This window comes from Aethalodelphis obliquidens, unplaced genomic scaffold, assembly GCF_003676395.1.
Source record: "Aethalodelphis obliquidens isolate GAN/ISIS:26980383/991018 unplaced genomic scaffold, ASM367639v1 scaffold78, whole genome shotgun sequence".
NCBI lineage: Eukaryota > Metazoa > Chordata > Mammalia > Artiodactyla > Delphinidae > Aethalodelphis > Aethalodelphis obliquidens.
The window spans coordinates 5,269,414-5,276,284 of NW_020838022.1; the positions used below are offsets into that span (position 1 = coordinate 5,269,414).

A 6,871-nucleotide genomic window follows, 5' to 3' on the forward strand; every position below is an offset into this window, starting at 1 on the left:
CTGGGATGACCATGTCTGTATTAGAACTCAAATTTCGTTCATTTAAAAGCCAAGCTCACTTATATTTTATCTCTTCCTCCTGACAGATTCCAACATGAGCATCTCAAGGGGGAGAGGTAAACAGCAGTGTATTGGGGCTGTGAATAAGTCTGCATGGGAATTTGGCATTGCCATGTTCAGAAGTTAGGAAAGGAGCAGGGTAGACCCAAATAACATTGAGCTGACCCATCAGTTCGCTATATCCACGAAAATCCTATTGATTTCAACCCCGTTAATTTGGAACTTGTGGTTCAGACAAGACATGGGGGCTGAAGGTTACCTTTGCAAATCATTTATTTTTCTACCAAAGCATATAAAGTGAATTAATAGTCATAAATTTATGATACCAGTTTATTGCCAAACTCTTGTATCGACCTGTCCTCAAAGGATATCTGGGTGAAGAAATGGCCCGTGTGACCAGTCCTTCTATGCGGGGAGGGGTATTGCCTTGAAGATCTTTCATGGTCAAAGGAGTTCGAGGTTGCTATAGCCTGTCCTCTGAGTAGAAATGCTTACCTGGGTAGGAAACAGGATTTCAGACGTAAGTGTCTCCAAATATTTTGTTGAAACTGAACTTCTTGTTTTATTTTTAAAGCTCAGCCCCTTCAAAGTGTATCAGAAAATTGTTTGCCAAAATCCCAAATCAAAGTGGAAGCAGAACCTGTCCAAGTGTGGTAAGTTCGTGTAATGGCACACACGACGTCCTCCAGGGCACCAAGGCTCACCGATTTCCTTTTGCAAGTTCCTCTTTGCCCTATTTTAGTCATCGTTCATTCTCATAGCAAATTGGCTTTTTCAAAGGTGAAAACCTTTTGAAAATAGGGAACTGGAAAAGAGGACCTTTGAATTCAGAGCATTCCGCTTTGCTGACATGTCCTTCTTAATGAACAATAGGGCCTCTAGTTAGCTTGGAGATAGCAACTGCCTCAAGTTTTATGCTGTTTTGAATACAACACTATCAACTTAATGAGGTTTTACTGCACACACTGTTTTGTCATTTGGAAATCTGAAAGCACACACGAAAGTCATCATTAGCCTCCAGATCCTCATGTGCAATAGCTTTCCCTAAATGTTTTTTTTTTTTTCCCCTAAATGTTTTTAAAGGAGGTATTCTTTTGCCAAGGCCACTTCATATGCGCAGTAAAAATCCCATTAAAGTCCAGGAGCCAGACTTTGAAATGATGTGGTTTCCAATTTAATGATTTCCTTAGTTAAGAATAATAGAGCCTCCAGTTTGCCAGGGAGTCGCAGGTGCTTTGACTCACACACCAATTTCAGCGAGCTTGGGGAGGCAGTAATAAGGAGCAAGCCCCTGGCTTCTGTGACTGTGAGGGCCCATCTTCTTACGGCACCACAAATACCAGCTGCCCGGAAGTCCTCTACACTTCCGCCCCCCGCCTACCTCCCACCATCATGCCCACTGCCTTCACCTGCCTCACTCCCCCTGCCCCCGCTGTGCTGGCCCTTCAGGAACATCCCATGCTTGAAGCTCCATGTGCTCACTCACCCCTGTTCATCCCTGCCCACCCAGAGCTGACAGGTTCACAGGGACCCAGGGGCCCGTGGCAGCAGGGAAGGACTGAAGTGAGCAATAGGATTAAAGGTATTTTTCTGTCTCCTCCCCAACTCCAATCCAGTTTAGAGATGAGGGGATACCTACTTCAAATTCAACAGGTAAGGAAAAGTGCCGTTTTATAATAGGAGGAGATAGGCACCTCATACCAAAAAACACACACTACAACACATCTTTGGGAGCACATTCAACCCTGTAGATACTGTCCAATTATTTCAGCGAAAAAAAGAAAAACACTAAAAAAAATGTACCTATAAAATTGTAAGGTGCCTGATATTGCCTTATTTTCTATGTAATTAACCAATTAAGCTAGGTAAAGTTACTTCAAAAGATTTTTTTCATACTACCTGAAGAGTAATATACAAGATTAAACTGGCTTTCTTTCTTAGACTTTGCCAAAATGCTCTTTAAAATGTCTGAAATACACCATTTGGAAGAGAAAAATTATGCCATCATCTGGTAATTTGAATGCTCCAAGATAAAACCCACAGAGGTTGTTGGGATAAAACAGAGAGTACCAATTTCAACTAGTGGACTGTATTTTTTTCTCATAACTGCCTTCCCCCATATTTTGAGGAAAAAAATCAAAAGAAGTGTTTTCCCCTCATAATGTCTTTTTTATTGTATTCCTCTTTAAGACAAACCCTCGGGCTGTCAGGAGAGGCTTCTCTAAGCAAAATGTCTTTTCCCCCTAGAGCAGACAAAAGATTAAAGGAACAGTTGGCCGTGAGCCAGTTACCAAGATGATAAGAGAAAATCTGGTCCGTCATGGCTTTTAACCCTCTCAGTCCTTATCTGTGTCTCTCTCATTTTCTGTGGGCCAGACAGGTGCTCCTGGCCCCCTCAAAGCCCCTCCAAGCTTAGGCATGAGGAGACAGAAGCAGTGAACCACAAAGAACAGATCATAGCCTAAAAGTCAAAAAGAAGAGAGGCTCTTGTCATAAATTCTTTCCAGTTACTTACAATCTCTTCCTCTACGGCAAAGGCCCAGCTTGCTTACAGCAGTCCTCTGCTAAAAGCAGCAAGACTGGCTGAAGGAAGAACTAGGGGGCTAAAATCCATAGCTAAAGTTCACTGCCCTTTGGTAAGTAGAATAAGAATCCTCAAGGTAAATGAAGGTCACCAATGGGTGTCAAATGTTCCCATCACTGCCTCTCAAAGCTTGCATATCTCAAAGTATACACACCAAGGGGAAAACACAGTAACTTGTACACTCACAAGAGGTTTGCTATGGCCAAGGATTCGTTACTGGATCTCTCTTGTTCTAAAATACAGGCAAAAACAAGATTGGTTTTAGTTTGGTGCTTCAAAGTTGAGTGGATTCCCCCCTCCCTTCATCTGTGCTACAACTTTAATGTTAAAAATTTGGTATTTTTGTCTGTTTCAGTGGTGTATTCCTTTCTGTAGTAATTCTTCTAAATGTAAGCTATTACTGTATATAAAATATGTGTTCTTGGAGATAAGGTGCTAGATATTAGATGTATGTGTCCGTAGATAGTGTCACCCTCAAAATTGGGTAGTACGTACATGTAAAGTTAGTTAATAAAATGCATGCAGAATTCTATTTGTGACCCACACCTTGGTCAGTTTCTGAAGTAGAACATAGTATATTTGTGTGTAAAGTTTTCTTTTTAAAGTGTATACTGCAGGATGTATAAGAGGATCCAAGGTGGGGTGGCAGGAAGTGGTGCCTTTCATTCCTTAAATCCCTGGTATAATATACGACAGGTGAGAACTTATTCTGGTACAGTTGGTCATTACTGTGACTTAATCGTCTTGGCCAAAGTCCTCGCTGGCAGTTCTCCACAACATGCTTGGCACTGGTACGCCTGTTTTCCATTCATTGTATAGAATGCAGAATCAAAAAAGACAATCCTTTCATCCTTAAAGAGCAAAGGCCCCAGGACAGGCTATTGGAGTCCTGTTAGCAGGATGGAAAGAATGATGTAGTCTCAAGATCCAACCAGTGCCCGACTGTGAACTGGCAGGGTTTGCATCGAGCAGATCTATATTGCCACCATCCCTGCCCTCCCAGAGCAGCACCAAAAACCAGAAAAAGGCTGCTCTGTTTAGTTTTGTTTTTTTTTTTCTTTGATCGGTTGCCTGAGAGATAAGAGAGCATAGATGGGTAAATACATAAAGAAGTAGTGGGACTCCTCCGGGGGTCACAGCTAAGATGTTTGAGAATTACAATCGTATAGCAATGGCATTTGCATCAGACAAGAAAAGACAACTATGAGATGAGTTTATTATATTTTAAGAATAAAAATATTAAAGCTGAAAGCTATATATATTGAATAATTTCTAAAACTGCCTTTAATACCAAATTTTATGTGCTGTTTTTGAGACTGAAAGCAGGAGGAAAATGCATTCAGTCAATAAACAGTTTTCTTTAGTATTTTAAATTTTGAATTTGAATTTTTCCTTTTCCTTATCAAAAAGTATTTGTAATTTAAAAGTGCCTTTTCAAAGGATTGCCAAACGACAATCCTGGGGCCAAGTTCCCACTGGCACAACTTACCTTCAGGTGCACAAAAGGGGTGGACTTAATCCTCCTCCCCCCAGCAAGAAGAGAAACCCCTTCACACCCCAGTCAAATTCATACATGATTACTGTTACACGGGTCAGTAGTCTCGGAGACTCTGCCCAAGGACAAGGTTTCATATATTGGTTGGCTTTAATTGGATCCTTTCTAAAATGGTTACAGTACATGTTCTTGCTGGACAGGAATAACGGACTCCTGCTTGGGGAATACAGAGAGATTGATGTTTGTGGTTTAACTAAATATTATTAAGTAATGTTTGTGTTTCTTAAATAGGTGCTGTTAATCTGTCCTTGGTATATTCTTCTTAAATATGCTGAATAAAGTCTAATTTTAATGCGTGTATCTGGTTATTATGCCAAGCTCCATGGAAAACACATAAGAGAGGGAGACACATAACTAGTTCTCTAACCCTTCTCTTTTGCTGGAACAGAGGAAACAAGGGAAACTAATTGTAGTACGCAGCAGAATGAAACAGACGGGCTCCAATGCTTCACATCGCACTATTCCAATACAAGGAATATGCAGTGGGAGGGGGGAGTCATCTTGAGGGGCTTGCTGGAAGAGGGGAATCTGCTGCGTCCTCTGTGAATAAAAAGGATTCCAAAGTGAGGGTGGTCAGGCTTGGAAAACAAACTTATGGTTACCAAAGGGGAAAGGTGGGAGGAGGGATAAATTAGGAGTTTGGGATTAATACACACTACTATGTATAAAATAGATAACTAATGGGAACCTACAGTAGAGCACAGGGGACTCTACTCAATATTCTGTAATAACCTATACGGGAAAAGAATCTGAAAAAGAATGGGTACATGTATATGTATAACTGATTCACTTTGTTGTACTCCTGAAACTAACACAACATTGTTAATCAACTATGCTCTCATACAAAATAACATTTAAAAAAAACAACAAAGTGGGGATGGGTGGGCAGAGTGGAAAAATGGGGCCAGGCGGTTTGCGGGGCTCCCAAATGCCAGCCTTAGTCTCAAGGCCATGAGGTTTGGGGGGTTGGGCTGAACAGGCTTTGTTTTAGGAAGCAGTACTGCCCAGCACCTGGCTCACCCCCACCGGGCTCCTGGCCCTTCCGTCTTGCTACTCATGACCAGGACACCTCCCTCGGCACAATTCAGCCACACCAACACCGTTGTCACCCACCCCCCACACACACACACATACACCCTGAGTCCCGACTCACCAGGGTTTACACAACAAGAGGCAGGAGCATGTTCTCTCAAGCCCCAGTTTAAGAAACTGGCGCAGCCTCTAACACCAACCATGACATATGAAAACACCGGGCACAGATGAGATAAGCAAATATGCCTAAAGCTTAAGAGCCCACTAGTTTCTCTCAAGTCGATGTGCTTGACCTACTAGTAGCCCTTCTTCCCATAATCTCATCAGCAGTGGTACAAGGAGCTGCGCCCTCCTGCTTCCACGCTCGCTCGCAGGCTCGCAGGGAGCTATTCATCCCTGTTTCAATCAAAGGAAAGTGCTCTTCTCCAATTTTCACTCCAAAATCTAAATACTGACTTACGCGCTGTTATTTCGAGATGTTCAAAGATGGCTGCCGTGAGACCCGCCCGTGGTCGCCTTTAACCTTGGTTTGTGAACAACGTCCAGGCGATGACCTTCTCGTGCTGCAGAAATACATTTACCATCTAGAAAACTACACCACCAGTGCAAGCAAGTGAGCTCGTGAGCTCCGATCAAACTACCGGGCAGCAAACCTGGTGGGAGCAGAGTCCCCCGAAGCTGGAACACTGCTTAGTGCACAGTATTTAGAGAAGGGGCCAGGTTCCAAGGTATCTGTCGCCTCAGAGAAGTTCCTCCTCTCAGGCAGGGTTTAGGGCTCGGCCTTCGATTCCGAGACTGAATGCAAGAGGGTTGAGAGGGGGCTTCCCTGGTGGCGCAGTGGTTGAGAATCCGCCTGCCGATGCAGGGGACACGGGTTCGAGCCCCGGTCCGGGAAGATCCCACATGCCGCGGAGCAACTAGGCCCGTGAGCCACAACTACTGAGCCTGCGCGTCTGGAGCCTGTGCTCCGCAACGGGAGAGGCCGCGACAGTGAGAGGCCCGCGCACCGCGATGAAGAGTGGCCCCCGCTCGCCACAACTAGAGAAAGCCCTCGCACAGAAACGAAGACCCAACACAGCAAAAATAAATAAATAAATGAATAAACTCCTACCCCCAACATCTTCTTTTAAAGAACCAAGGGCTGATCCCTAGAGCAGATCAACATTTAAAAAAAAAAAAAAAGAGGGTTGAGAGGATCTGAAAATGCCACTGTCAAGAGACACCTTTGACTTTCTGTAGCCCCTCCCTCCCCCCCCACCCCTTCCAGTCTGCTCCAGGCCCCATCACAACCCTGCTCCTTCCAATGCAGAGGAAGGCCTACTACTGGTTACTGAACTAGTTTCTTCTTCCCTGAGGCAACTAGTCAGCTCTTACTCCGTCTCCCACTCTCTCAGAATGCAGCCCCCTGACCCTGTCCCTCCTCATTCCGGACTCCCCTTCAAGGGCAACACCACCTCTTTGCTCCCTGCACCCACCAACATGCATTCCTCAGCTTGACGGCGGCGGCGGCTTTGAGAACGTTCATGAATTGAAGGGTATGTGTAGATAGTTTTCAAACGTTTACCTCAATAAGACCAATATTTATCAATAAAATTTATCACAGAACAATGTATGATTTTCATGACTGCTCCCCCCAAACT

General features: G+C 44.0%; 1 long non-coding RNA gene across 2 annotated transcripts; it reads right to left on the bottom strand.

Moving 5' to 3' along the window:
• Nucleotides 1-321: 321 nt before the first annotated feature.
• On the bottom strand, nt 322-6,121 carry LOC113612548 (uncharacterized). Of its 2 annotated transcripts, XR_003429873.1 has the most exons (3): nt 5,692-6,121; nt 2,831-4,739; nt 322-555 (listed from the first exon to the last, which is right to left on the bottom strand). It is a non-coding gene; the product is annotated as an uncharacterized LOC113612548 (long non-coding RNA). The 2 variants fall into 2 exon arrangements; XR_003429872.1 differs by lacking the exon at nt 5,692-6,121 and having other exon boundaries at nt 2,831-4,870.
• Between the last annotated feature and the right edge of the window lie 750 nt (nt 6,122-6,871).